General features: G+C 37.4%; 2 long non-coding RNA genes across 3 annotated transcripts in view; both read right to left on the bottom strand.

Moving 5' to 3' along the window:
- LOC127492026 (uncharacterized) overlaps window positions 1–3,618 on the bottom strand; it is a 30,007-nt gene extending 26,389 nt beyond the window's left edge. For both annotated transcript variants that reach the window (XR_007920953.2, XR_007920954.2), the window contains exons 1-2: window positions 2,715–3,618; window positions 471–542 (exon numbers count right to left, since the gene is read on the bottom strand). This is a non-coding gene — a long non-coding RNA (uncharacterized lncRNA). The remainder of the gene's footprint in view (window positions 1–470; window positions 543–2,714) is intronic.
- A 3,359-nt stretch (window positions 3,619–6,977) lies between these two features.
- Window positions 6,978–14,454, bottom strand: part of LOC138843784 (uncharacterized) — a 66,084-nt gene continuing 58,607 nt past the window's right edge. The window contains exon 4 of the long non-coding RNA XR_011378768.1: window positions 6,978–9,335. This is a non-coding gene — a long non-coding RNA (uncharacterized lncRNA). The remainder of the gene's footprint in view (window positions 9,336–14,454) is intronic.

Here is a 14,454-nt window from a genome sequence, read left to right as displayed (position 1 = left end):
TATAAAAGGAATATTATTAATCTTCCCGTTCATCATTCGAATAAAATAGAGGATTTTGCTCTTCTTTTCTGCTGAAGTAAGAGAATCAGGCTTGGGCAAGGTAAAGGCCAAGTCAAAGCCTCAACCCGTGAACAACTCTTCATTAATCACCATGTCATCCACTGAGTTAAAGGTAATCTAGCAACTGAATTTCACAGCTAGAAGGGATCATGGAAATCATCTAAATAATGCCCTTATTTTACAGCTGAGGAAAGTGAATGGATCTAACCGCTCAGTTATTTTTTAGTACAACCGAAACTAGAATTCAACTAGAATTGGGAGATGTTTACCCTCTTCATATTATTCAGAGCGCTATTGTTTGTGAACAGTGACTTTCCAACATTTGTGAAAAAAATGGGGAGAAATGTGTTTCATATCTTACTCCACATACACACAGAAACTGAAGCAAAATTTCTTAAAACAATACTTACTATGTATGACGCACCAAGACATTCTGTAATCCTTTCTGTTAGATGCTATTTCTTTGTAATGCCTATCAAGACCTAGTGAAATAATAATTTCATTGGTTAAAGGGCAATTACATATTTTGAAAAAATAACACTAGTATAAGCTAGTGTAACTTAACTATTTTTTGTCTTCAAAGAGATATAAAGAACTTCAGTTGTAACTTAAGGAATTTTTGCCAACAAAGGGGCACCAGGACAGGCGTCTTCCCGACATAGGAAGACCCTAAGCAAAAGGAACCAGTGTCGTTTTTGCTAATTGTGCTTGCCTTTCTCATATCAGTATTCACCTAGTGCTGTTTGGTGAAGTAACATTCTAGCCCTTCCAAACAGGAAGAGAGTAATTGAGAGAAAACACTCTAGTTCCATATAAGCTGTTCCCACCTTCCCAACTTCCTTTTCCTTCCTTGTTTAGAAGAGATGTTGCAAAATCAGAATAGTTTTCACTGGAATTCTTGTCTTCTCACAACTAAATCACTTTTCCCCACATTCTGCCGCCAAAAAATCCATGGATACCCTTGCTTTCTTTCTGCTCAGTGGTCCTTTCTCATGGATCACAAGCAAGTCATTCTTCTATACAATTTTTCTAAACAGAAAATGGGAAATTCCATGGAATACTTGCAAGTTCCTTTGACTCTGTCTTGGCCACCTCTCTACCTCACCTATTCCCATGTCTCCTGCACACTTCCAAATCTCTCTCTCTCTCTCTTTCCCCCCTCCCTCCCTCCCTCCTTCCCTCCATTGGTCTTATTCTATTTCACATGCAAACAAATACCAACAAGGATATGTATTTGAATCTGGGATTCGGATGTGCAAGTTGACCCAGCTCTTTGGGTAATAGAGATATCTGCATCACCCATAACTACACACACCCCTGTGTGCCACAGCTCGGTGCATACACATCCAGGCCCCACAACCAGCACTTCTGTGTCCAGAGATCAAGTGACCTTTACATAGTTAGTTCTTTCTATTAGTTACTTTTGTGGTTTTGCTCGGTAGCTTTCAATCAAAGTTTAAGCAATAGCCTAATCTGGGAGTGAGAGAAGAGAAGGATCCCTTGTTGTTTATGCAGAATACTGAACATACACACTGGCTCTGCTTCTTGCTTGCCCCCCCAACCATTGTAAGGCAGGCTTAGCTGCTTGGAGTGGTTTAAAATCTGAGCTCTCTTAGAGTACTTTCAGACAGTCCTAGAAACACATAGTATCCTGGTCATCTGAAATGGAAATAGAAAGGAGAGAATAAAGGGAAGAGAAATAGAATGACAGGATTTACTAGTGTTGGATAATACCAGGACTGAAGAACAAAGCTATGCTGAATCTTCATTACAGATGTTATTGATTGGATTCGTTTGTTTTCATCCTTTTATCAATTTGTCTTCTGTAGCAGCCGCACCAGTGATGAAAGGGTGTTCAGAAAGAAAACTTTATTATGACAAATATCACTCAGAGTTAAGCCATCTCTGTATCCCTGAAGCATTCACAGGCCCTCAGTAAGAACAAAACAAATTAGATTAAAAAGGAATAAACATACATTGAACCACAGTGCCCCATGGCAAACAAGGCATCCTTTCCTCCTTAACTAAAACCATTTTTCAACTAGTAAGGAAACAGGCAACTGTGAGGCTATCTCCTTGTCCTCTGGAGAAGTTACAGAGATGGCAGGTGATACCACTGCAGCCCTCTGAACGGTCAGAGAAGAATGTCTGCTCCTTCACATTTTGACCTGCTGAATCTATATCAGGTGTAACTGAAAAATAAAAGCCAGATGGTCTCACAATTTTCCTACTGCTACCAATTACCCAGAGATGAATTGTCTGTGCAGGTGAATAACTCAGTAATCTTGGCTTGGATGCACTGTAGACTTGAAGTAGCTCAGCTACTACAACTTCCTCTGACAGAAGAAGTTACTGTTGTAATCAATTTTACATTCTTAGCATATTTATAATTACAATGAAAACTATATATGCATGCGGGGTGGACAAAAAAGATTTCTTGAAAATGTTATCTTTCTGAAATGCCTTTAGTTAAATATGGTTGGAAATGTTTGAGGCAATTTATAATGTCAAATCATTAACAGAATGGATTTTTCTTGTTGAACATGGGGTGGAGGGTTATGCAACAAGAAATTTGGCAAGTCTTCTTGGCCAATCTTTGTCAACAATCTGTTTCAGAAGGCCTTTACTTATCTGTGTTCTGCTTTCATTCTCACCATTTGTTTGAGGGTGATGAGGCACAATGGTGACAACTTAGATAAGGTTTCTGTCTGCAGGTTTCTCAAACTGGACTGAGCTAAAGGAAAAAACAGAAACAACAATGTCTGTCAATCTCTGGTCCTTGAAATAAGTGACAGGGAGGCAGCTGTGCCTGGGCAGCAGCGTTTTAATTTAGAACTAAGAGCACTTGGAGAAATGTTGAATAGTCTCCCAGAATCATAAATTGTTTTCTCCAGAATGATCCAACAAAATAATTTGGGCTCTTAACCATGGCTTCTTTGGTCCCCTTACCTGAGAAGTTAAGTACTTGGGATATGTTCAACAGAAATTGGCATGTGCTATACACCTTTACAGATTTTTAAATATCAGAATCACTTCTGCACAACCAGTTACATTTTAAAGCCAAAGCTTTTATGCAAACACTTCAGAATGTGTGTGTTTATTGTGGCAAGCATAATACAGTCACTTCATTTGAGAATAGCAATGTAATTTTCACCCTTTAAAATGTATGCTTTATGTATAGACAGCTCACATTAATGTTTGTGAAAGGCTTGGATCCTGAGCAATAACTTATTGAAGAGCAGGCAATTGATGTCTCATTGCTTTGTGACATTTGTGGCTAAATCAAAACTCCCAAGCTGGGTATGGTTTCCATTCTGTGTAGTGTAATAACACAGATGCAGAGACAAAAATTACTTAGAAAATGTCCTTATGGTGGTCTCCAGTGGCACAAATTTATTTTCTGTAAGTATGAGTCAGTATCACAGTATAACTTTGACTTTTTTTCAAGGAAGATTTAGGAATTTTCTTTATTAATTGTCTACATATGACCAACCATGAAATGGACTCCTTTTGGGATCAAATTCAAGGATACTTTTGTCATTTGCTTGAAAAAGTGAGACTGGATATTCCAACTACAGAAGTCTTGATTTTTTAACTCAATATTTGCTAGGTATATCAAATATATATACATATATATATATATGAATGAAAAAGAACTCTATGAATCATTTGCAAAAAGCTAACCTTTAAAATCAATTAAAAAAAAACTGCCTTGTTAGAATTACTTTTAAAAAGAACTTAATATTTATTATTGTACAAGAGACAAATTGATAAGTAACTTAGATAGGTGTGTTCAGGTATGAAAAGATGCAAAAGTCCAGGATGAGAATTTAGAATATTTTGGGAGAGGAAATGGAAATTAAACCAAGAAGACAGGAGAAACAAAGAATGTATATAGTGCAGAGAACTGAGATGATGGGTTCTGTGCAAAGCAATGTGTGACCATGTCATCAGTAAGCAAGTTTGACAAAAATCATAAAAGGTTTAGCATGAGTATATTTCTTGTTGAAACCTCTGCAGATGATGAATTTTGCATTCTGTATTCATTTTGAGTTAAATGGAAATGTTATGTGTGGACTCAACCATTAGAAATATTTTACCATACTTGGAGGTACAGAAAGTGAGCTCACAGGGCCAGCACCTCGGCTCAATAGGCTAATCCTCCACCTGCAGCGCAGGCACGCCAGGGTTCTAGTCCTGGTCAGGCCGCAGGATTCTGTCCCGGTTGCCCCTCTTCCAGGCCAGCTCTCTGCTGTGGCCCGGGAGTGTAGTGGAGGATGGCCCAAGTGCTTGGGCCCTGCACCACATGGGAGACCAGGAGAAGCATCTGGCTCCTGGCTTCGGATCAGCGTGGTGCGCCGGCCGTGGCGGCCATTGGAGGGTGAACCAACGGTAAAAAAAGAAGACCTTTCTCTCTCTGTCTCTCTCTCACTGTCCACTCTGTCAAAAAAAAGAAAAAAAAGTGAGCTCACATCTTATACCAAAAATAATAATATAGGTAAATTAAAGATCTCAGTATAAAAGAACAATACTTGTTCATACCCTTAGTCCATTTCTTTTTTTAACCAAATTGATAAGGCTTATTTTATTTGTGATAGCCGTAAAGGAAAATCAATTAGGATGTCCTGCAACATGCAAATGTTTAAGAAGTTTGTGGTACATACATGCCATGGAATGCTATGCAACAATGAAAAGATATGGATCATTGATACATATAACAGCCTGGATGAATATTAAGGGAATTATTCTGGGTAACAAATGTTAAGGTCAGTTGTTATAGCACAGTAGTTAGACTGCCTTGGCATGCCTATATCCCATTTTAGAGTGCCTATTTTTAATCACCACTTAACCCATTGTTGTGAACAGAATTAATATCATGAAAATGTCCATTCTATCCAAAGAACATTAAAGATTGAATGTGATCCCAATAAAAATATCAAAGCTTTTCTTCTCGAATCTAGAAAAAAAAAAAAACTACCCTAAAATTGATATAGAGTCACAAGAGAACCTAAATAGCTAAAACAATGCTAAACAATAAAAACAAAGCTGAAGGGATCCCAAAGATTTCAAGACATATTACAGACCAATTATAATCAAAACATCCTGATGCTGGCACAAGAAAAGACATATGGACCAACAGAAAAGATTATCCACCCCAGAAATTAATCCACACATCTACAACCAACTAATCTTTGACAAATTAGCTAAAATTTCTTTCTTTTTTTTTTTAACTTTCATTTAATGAATATAAATTTCCAAAGTACGACTTATGGATTACAATGGCTTCCCCCCCATACTGTCCCTCCCACCCACAACCCTCCCCTTTCCCACTCCCTCTCCCCTTCCATTCACATCAAGATTCATTTTCGATTATCTTAATATACAGAAGATCAGCTTAGTATACATTAAGTAAGGATTTCAACAGTTTGCTCCCACACAGAAACATAAAGTGAAAAATAAAAGATGATTTTTTTTAAATGATGATGAAATCAGATCAGACCTATTATCATGTTTAATCCCAGTGAGAGTCAAGTTGGGAATTGATAATTTCTTTTTTTTTTTTTTTTTTTTACAGAAGATCAGTTTAGTGTACATTAAGTAAAGATTTCAACAGTTTGCACCCCCACAGAAACAGAAAGTGAAATATACTGTTTGAGTACTCGTTATAGCATTAAATCTCAATGCACAGCACATTAAGGACAGAGATCCTACATGAGGAGTAAGTGCACAGTGACTCCTGTTGTTGACTTTACCAATTGACACTCCTGTCTATGGCATTAGTAATCTCCCTAGGCTCCAATCATGAGTTTCCAAGGCTATGGAAGCCCTCTGAGTTCTCCAACTCTTATCTTGTTTAGACAAGGTCATAGTCAAAGTGGAGGTTCTCTCCTCCCTTCAGAGAAAGGTACCTCCTTCTTTGAAGACCTGTTCTTTCCACTGGGATCTCACTCACAGAGATCTTTTGCCAGAGTGTCTTGGCTTTCCATGCCTGAAATACTCTCATGGGCTTTTCAGCCAGATCTGAATGCCTTTAGGGCTGATTCTGAGGCCAGAGTGCTATTTAGGACAGCTGCCATTCTATGAGTCTGCTGAGTATCTCACTTCCCATGTTGGATCACTCTCCCCTTTAATTATTCTATCGGTTAGTGTTAGCAGGTACTAGACTTGTTTATGTGCTCCCTTTGACTCTTAGTCCTTTCATTATGATCAATTGTGAACTGAAATTGATCACTTGGACTGGTGAGATGGCATTGGTACATGCCACCTTGATGGGATTGAATTGGAATCCCCTGGTATGTTTCTAACTCTACCATTTGGGGCAAGTCAGCTTGAGCATGTCCCAAATTGTACATCTCTTCCCTCTCTTATTCCCACTCTTATGTTTAACAGGGATCACATTTCAGTTAAATTTCAACACTTAAGAATAACTGTGTATTAATTACAGAATTAAACCAGTCATATTAAGTAGAACAGATAAAAAAAAAACTACTAAGAGGGATAATGTATTAAGTTGTTCATTAACAGTCAGGGCTATGCTGATGAAGTCACTGTTTCTCATAGTGTCCATTTCACTTCAACAGGTTTCCTTTTTGGTGTTCAGTCAGTTGTCACCGATCAGGGAGAACATATGGTATTTGTCCCTTTGGGACTGGCTTATTTCACTCAGCATGATGTGTTCCAGATTCCTCCATTTTGTTGCAAATGACTGGATTTCGTTGTTTCTTACTGCGGTAAAGTATTCTAAAGAGTACATATCCCATAATTTCTTTATCCAGTCTACCATTGATGGGCATTTAGGTTGGTTCCAGGTCTTAGCTATTGTGAATTGAGCTGCAATAAACATTAGGGTGCAGACTGCTTTTTTGTTTGCCAATTTAAATTCCTTTGGGTAAATTCCAAGGAGTGGAATGGCTGGGTCGAACGGTAGGGTTATCTTCAGGTTTCTGAGGAATCTCCAGACTGACTTCCATAGTGGCTTGACCAGTTTGCATTCCCACCAACAGTGGGTTAGTGTCCCTTTTTCCCCACATCCTCGCCAGCAAAATTTCTTTCTTTAGCAAGGATAGCTTCTTCAACAAATGGTGTTGGAAAAATTGGAACTCAGCATGCAGAAGTATGAAACAAGAACTTTACCTTACATACTATACAAAAGCCAACTCACAATAGATCAGGGATCTAAATCTAAGACCTGAAGTCATCAAATTACCAGAGGAAAACATAAGAAGAAACACTGCAAGATTTCGGCATAGACACAGACTTCTTGGATAAGATACCTGGCGCACAGGCAATAAAGGCAAAAACCGACAAATGGGATTACATCAAGCTAAGACACTTACACACAGCAAAGGAGACAATCAATAAAGAGGCAACAAAATAGGAGAAAAAAATTGCAAACTATATATTTGATAAAGGATTAATATCCAGAATATATAAGGCATTTTTCACTAAGAGAGAAAAGGTGGAAATCAAACTTGTATGTTTATTTGATTTCCTATTCTCTTTCCCTCCCTCTCTCTGTTTTTGTCTATATTTAGAGAAATTAAACAATATATACATAAGATTAGTAACACAGGAAATATATATCATAGTTATATGTGGATTTTTAAAATGAGAGTTTTTTTTTACTTGTTTGTATTTTCCCACATTTTTCAAGTTCTCAAAATGAACATTTATTAATTTTGTAATTTTTATTTTGACTATATTTTACCTCTTGAAGTATGGAACAAACAGTAAAAACATACTCAAAGTCTGAAATATAGAGATGCTTAATGTGAGGTACCTAAAGAAAGAAGTCTATTTAATTTTCTGTAATACAATCACACAGTATGAGAAGTTGACTGAAGATTCCTACTGGATATGAGGTTGCATCAGGATAGAGACTCAACAAAGTCAACCCTTCTTCATTAAGTATAGAGATGGTCTATCGTTTGCATCACTAATATAAGACACACACACACACATTGTTATATCAAAGAATATACTGTTGGCTTTTAAGTGAGGGGATTCAATAAACTGAACTAGACAAAATGATGTTGGAAATAACAAGGTCTAAGTTCTTTTGTACTCACCATACATTTGAAGCATAGTTAACCTTAACTTATGAGAACCCTGTGCATTAGGCTGTGTATCTGCATTTTTGGACCCCAAACAAGCTGAGATTTATAGATACAGAGCATAAAGTTACTGACATTGTCAAAACTCAGGCAGAATAAACTAAGATTGTAATGATTTCTTAACATCATTCCCAACTGAATTAATTATATCAAGCTTTCCATCCTCTGAAAATGCTAAATTCAGACTAAATCTAGATTATTTCTCACCTCTTTTTTCATCAGCCTATTCTCACCAAATTTCTCAGGATTTTAGGTTATCAAGTAGTCTCTCTTTTTTGTATGTTAACCTCTGAACTCTCACTCTTAATCTGTTCTTCCACATCCACAAGTAAATGAGTCAAATTTCTCATCCATGAAATAAATACCGAAAGAAAGATATTTACAATCTTGTATTGGCCTCACATGCCTTCTAACAATTATTGGATTTTATTCTCCGCTTCATGGCAAAACATTCTATAGTGCTTGTCTACATTTAATTTTCATCCAATAACTTCTGAATCTAGTGATCTTCACATGGTTTAATTTGCAAGATTATTTTTAGTGTTTGTCTTACCATCCACTCATTGGCATAAACCTCTCATGTTCACTCCTCTATCCTTCATTGATTTTTGAAACATTCCATGCTTCAGGTTCTATGATTTCAAACTAAGTTCAATAAGCTGGATCACTCCTGCTCTGTCTCCTTCACATGATCAAACCTCCATCAAATTACTAAAAGTTGGCTTGGTCTAGGTGTTTTACCTTTTAAATATAATAGCTGCAGGTAATTTCCTTCATGCTGATGGGTTTAATTATCATTCTGTCAAGTTCTCACTAATCTTTATCTAAATTCTAGTTATTTCTTTAAGTACCTATTTAACACCTCCACTAGGATAGCTAAAAGGTGCCTCCGAATTACACCAAATTCAGTATCTGCCATTCCCCCATCCTATCACTACTATTCATTCTAACTGATACATCAGTTCATTAAGTTGTATGTGCCACATTAAGCATCATTTATAATAGCCCCTTATAATTCTCTTAAACTCAATATTGAAACTGGCTGACATTTGTCTCTGGAATATACCTACTTCTAGCAAGTTCTATGTTGCTGATGTTCCTGCCCTCACTCTTGCCTCCCTGCAATCCACTTTTAATTGCTTTATTGAATATGTTTTCATCCTAAAATGACATTCATATTTGTAGTCTTTGCTCTGTTTCCACTGTCTCTCTGACTATTCTCCCTTCACTCCCTATACTCTTGCCATGTTAACCTTCTACCACATCTTAAAAAAGGTATGTGGCACCCTTTCAGAGTGCATGCTGTATGGAGAGGCCAAGCGTCCCAATATCTAGGGTGTTTCTGTTCTGAACCCCTTGTCCCTTGTAGTGCATAGTGCTATGTGGGCTAGGGTGCTGGGGTCACAGTTGTCCTAATGGATCTGTTGGATTTGTGAGGCTATGCTCTCTTTTGCTAGTGTAAAGTCCAGGGGTAGGGATAGGCAGGGGGCTTCTGTCCTCTGAGACAGTATGGATTCTGACAGTGCCTCTTTTCTCAAAATGGCTGCATACTACCATCGTTTGTGCTCAGGGTTGGAAAATGGTTGGGGGAATGATAGGAGCTCCGTACCCGAAATACTCTTCATCTAGATTCCCACTGGTTTTGTTTCTGTCTTAATCAAAGTTCACAAATTAGTTCAAATATATTACTTTTCCTTTCTCAACTAAATCTCCCCCAGCATAGACCAAGTCTGTCTATTGTATATCCTCATGATACCTTCGCCTTTCCTTCAGGAAAGTTCCACATTTGTGATTCTAAATAGTAGCTTCAATCTAAAACATATTATGAGCGAATTAATAAATGAATGATCAATTAATATTTACTAGGTACTGCAATGGCAATAGCAATTTTAAGATACATAAATCTCTGGTCCTGCTCTCCTATCTAGTGGGAAAAAACCTAGGAAAGTAATTAAAAACATAATATAGTGTGATAAGTAATATAATGAAAAAATGTACTTCAAGTTTGTGGAAAGGAAGATCTAATTAATTCTGCAAGGAAGGGACAAGGGCAGGCTGGCTTCAAAGAAAAGCTGACACTTGGGTTAAACTTTGAAGGATGATCATGAGTTAGTGAGGCAGAGTTTGGTGAAAAGATAGGTTAGGCATAAAGAACAGCACGAACTAAATCACCAAGGTATTTCCATGGAATTCAGGTCCAAGGAATTAGAATGAATGCCTGCTTTGTGTCTAGAACATGTGGTGTATGGAAGGGAGAGGTATAAGGTAAGGCAAAGAGGTAGATTGGGGTAGAACTGCCAAGATTCTGAAATGGTAGGTAAGTAACTTAAGACTATATTTACTGAACACAGTGGGATCTCTTCTTTCTTTCTCTTCCAGGTATTAAACTGTGTTTGCAAGAGGTAGTAGACAGTAATATAGAGAGTAGGTAGGTAGAAAAGAGTGGCACTCTAAGAGACAAAAAGACTAGTAAAAACTATTACAATCATCTAGTGAAGCTGTAATTAGAGCAATAGCACAGGGAAGGGAGAGAGTCGAGGGTTAAATAAGTGTGACCTGGTGACCAAACGGGATGTGAACCATGAAAGTGATGAAAGAAGGGAAGATCGAAGTTGTCTGGATTCGATGACTGAGTTATATTTACTAAGATGGTAGATACATTAGAATAACATACTGTGGAGATGAGGGCCACATTTTCTAGCTCTTACCATGATAACAACATGCAGAAAAACATCATTTTACTTAGAGATAGCATAAAATATGCTGTTAAGGAAAGCCCATCATTTGTTCAGAAACTGTATTGATAGGGTCAGCATTGTGTTGCAGCAGGTTAAGCTGTCACCTGCAACACGTGTGGTCCCAGCTGCTCTACTTCTGATCCAGCTCCTTGTTAATGCACCTGGGAAAGCAATAGAAAACTGCCCAGGTGTTTGGCCCTTGCCATGTGGGAGATCTAAATAGAGTTCCAGGCTCCTTCCTTTAGCATGGCTCAACCCCAACCATCATGGTCATTTGAGGATTGAACCAGTGGAGAGAAATGGAGCCAATGTCTTCATACACCTTAGAGTTTGAGCTGACAAATAGTATTTGCAGACATAATATCAAGCTATATTCACAGAAATGTTGGAGGAAATATAGACACTGTGTGGCTTTCATTGCAAAAGAGGAAAATATTTAACTGTTGGGTCTTTCGAGCAGAAAGGTTTGTGTTATGTGTGATGTAAAATTCTCCCTCAGTTTCTCCTGTGAACTCTGATAAATTCCACACTTCACACTCCTGCCTGGTTCAGCCTTTCAAAATGATTTAGTATGAATATTTACAAAAAGACTTAAGAGATACACAACAACCACACATGAAAATTTCAAGAGGCCTTCATCATCTTTTGTGAAAAAGACAAGAAGTACTGAACACATGGAAGGTCTTAAACATATCACCAAAGAAATACTTCAACAGCACAAGCAAGAATAACCAATAAATACAAAGAATCCCTATGCTGTCCAGGCATGCATGCATGCTCCATCATTGACTGATCATTTTCATTGATATTTACATGAAGACTGGCATGATCCTGCTAAAAGTCAAGCCTTAATAATTAAAGGCTCTTTGTCTTGGTTTAGGAAGAATCTGCAGGATTTGCTTTAAAGATACTGACAAATGCTGATTTTCTCTCCCTTCACTCAGGATTGTGTCTAATGCCAGTACCTGCACAACATGACCTTCTTTTTTTTTTTTTTTAAGATGTATTGATTTATTTGAATGTCAGAGTTACAGAGAGAGAGGAGAGGCAGCAAGAAAGAGAGATCTCCCATCTGATGGTTCACTCCCCAATTGGCCGCAATGGCTGGAGCTGCGCCGATCTGAAGCCAGGAGCCAGGAGCTTCTTCTGGGTCTCCTGCGCAGGTGCAAGGGCCCAAGGACTTGGGCCATCCTCTACTGCCTTCCCAGGCCATAGCAGAGAGCTGGATCAGAAAAGGAGCAGCCGGGACTAGAACCGGTGCCCACATGGTATGCCAGCGCTTTAGGTCAGGGTGTTAACCCGCTGAGCCCCCACCATGACTTTCTATTCAGTGCTGAAATGCAGTCTTCTTCACCCTGCAGGGTAGATGAGCAATTATGCATGACTAATTCTGTAAAACTCACATAAAAGATACAAAGACTAGTCTCATTACATTTCCATTATTCTTTAATAATTATTAAAACAAAGGACTACTTACTATAGATGGTTCAATGGACCTTGTGTTTCCTTCGTCTGCATGTATAATGAATTGAATAGATGTTATATTTTCAACAAATCAATTGCCTATTCCCTAATCTATATTATTGTTCGCTTAGAAAAGATGAAACATTTTACTCTTCTGGGTAAGGTGTGATGACACATTGAATGAGTACAGGGTTTTTATTCAAATTATCCATTGACACTAACGAAACAGAAACACATCACTTAGTATCAAAGTTAAATTAGCCAAAAGAATCACTATTTTTTTCTCTCAACCTAATTTTAAAGCTCAAGATTACAAGTATGCCTAATGTTCTTTCTGTATGTAACAGAAACACGTTTAAGAGAAAAGCAATTATTCCATCCACAATCCTCTCCAAAAAATCTTTTTTATTCTTTTTCAAGACATCATGGAAAATGATATCAATTTTCTATCTTTTCTATAGCCTATTACAGGACTTCTTGGCTGCCATACAACCTTTGGCAGGTACAACACATCAAATCCAGAGCCATCCAAAAAATCCTCAGTAAAAGTGAACTGTGACTGCATAGAAGGGTTTCTCTTACATTTCATTTTGACCTTCTCCAAAGATAAGTTGACTTTTAGAATCATTTTATTAATGTTACTTAACCATGTTAAGGAAATTTGCTTTCAGGAAGAATTTAGTTCATCGAAACTAACCTTCTGGGAAATCATTTAGTCAACCTGTCAGACTAGACTAATCACAGTTTGCTAAATGACTGTAGCCTTATTTAAAACCTGAATACACTGAATCCAAACCACACATCTCACTATTAAACTTATTGGTATCAGGAAACTATCTAGCCCATTTACACCACTCACCAACTCTAAATTTATCTAGACCATTGGGAAAAAAATAACTTTAAAATATAATAGCAACCACATCTTTAATAGTGATTGGTTATCCCTGTGATTATTATTTGAATTCTTATTATAAATTCACTCTTATTGTTGGATTTATCACTCCCAAGCATAAAATGTATCTAAAGTTAAATGCCAGTGCTACATTTGAGAAAATACTTTAGCACTCGTTCACAGTGAAGTGCTATTAGTTCAGCAAGTCTATTTAAGAACAAATCTAGAAGATGTTCTGATGCAGAGCCCAATTTCTCAGTAGTAATGTGTCAGTTCTCATTAGATATATAATAAAGTATATTACAAGGCCTTTTAAGACAACAAGCATTTTGATATAGCCTGACATCAGGATGAACAGTTGTTGCCTACAGTGATTCTTAAGGAAAATATATATGCAATCAATCACTACGAAACAATAAAAAAGAATTACAAGATTTAAAAAATTAGCAGATGTAAAATTTCTCTCTATGTGTGGATAGTTGTTTAACTATCTTTGTTCTACATATTATCAAATCCCTGAGTATAATAATAACACATGTTCTAATAGTTAATGTTCCTTCAGATTTTCCTCCTACAGCCTTCTGTAATAATTTTTTTCAGTTATCCAAAAAGCAGTGAAAATATTGACACAGATTTTATCCATCACACCAAAAGCAAAACTGTGGGGAAACATCAAATAAAAATAAAAATAGAGCCAGATAAAAAAAAATTTTGACTTCTAAAATATTGTCTCATCTTAAGAAAAGAAAAAAGAATGCTCTCCTTACTAATGTGATTAACCCTACTTCTTCTAAATAATGCTAGAATCAATGTGGTCAAAAACTGCTTAGCCATAGGACCACATTGTGGTAAAGCAGGTTATGCCACAGACTGCCACCATGCCTGATCACATATGAGTGCCAGTTGGAGTCCAGCTGCTCCACTTCCAATCAAGCTCCCTGCTAATATGCCTGAGAAAGCAGTGGAAGACAGCCCGAATTCTTGGACTCCTGCAACTCACGTGGAATATCTGCATGAAGTTCCAAGCTCTTGGCTTCAGCCTGGACCAATACTAACTATTGTCGCCATGTGAGGAGTGAATCACTGATTGGAAGATCTCTGTCTCTGTGGCCATTTTGGTAATTAAACACTGGATGGAAGATTTCTCTGTGTGTGTGTGTGTGTGTGTGTGTGTGTGTGTTGGGGG

The sequence above is a fragment of the Oryctolagus cuniculus genome, chromosome 9, assembly GCF_964237555.1.
Source record: "Oryctolagus cuniculus chromosome 9, mOryCun1.1, whole genome shotgun sequence".
In the NCBI taxonomy this organism is placed as follows: Eukaryota; Metazoa; Chordata; class Mammalia; order Lagomorpha; family Leporidae; genus Oryctolagus; species Oryctolagus cuniculus.
The sequence above is the reverse complement of the archived record's forward strand: the minus strand, read 5'-3'. Positions and strand labels throughout refer to the sequence as shown.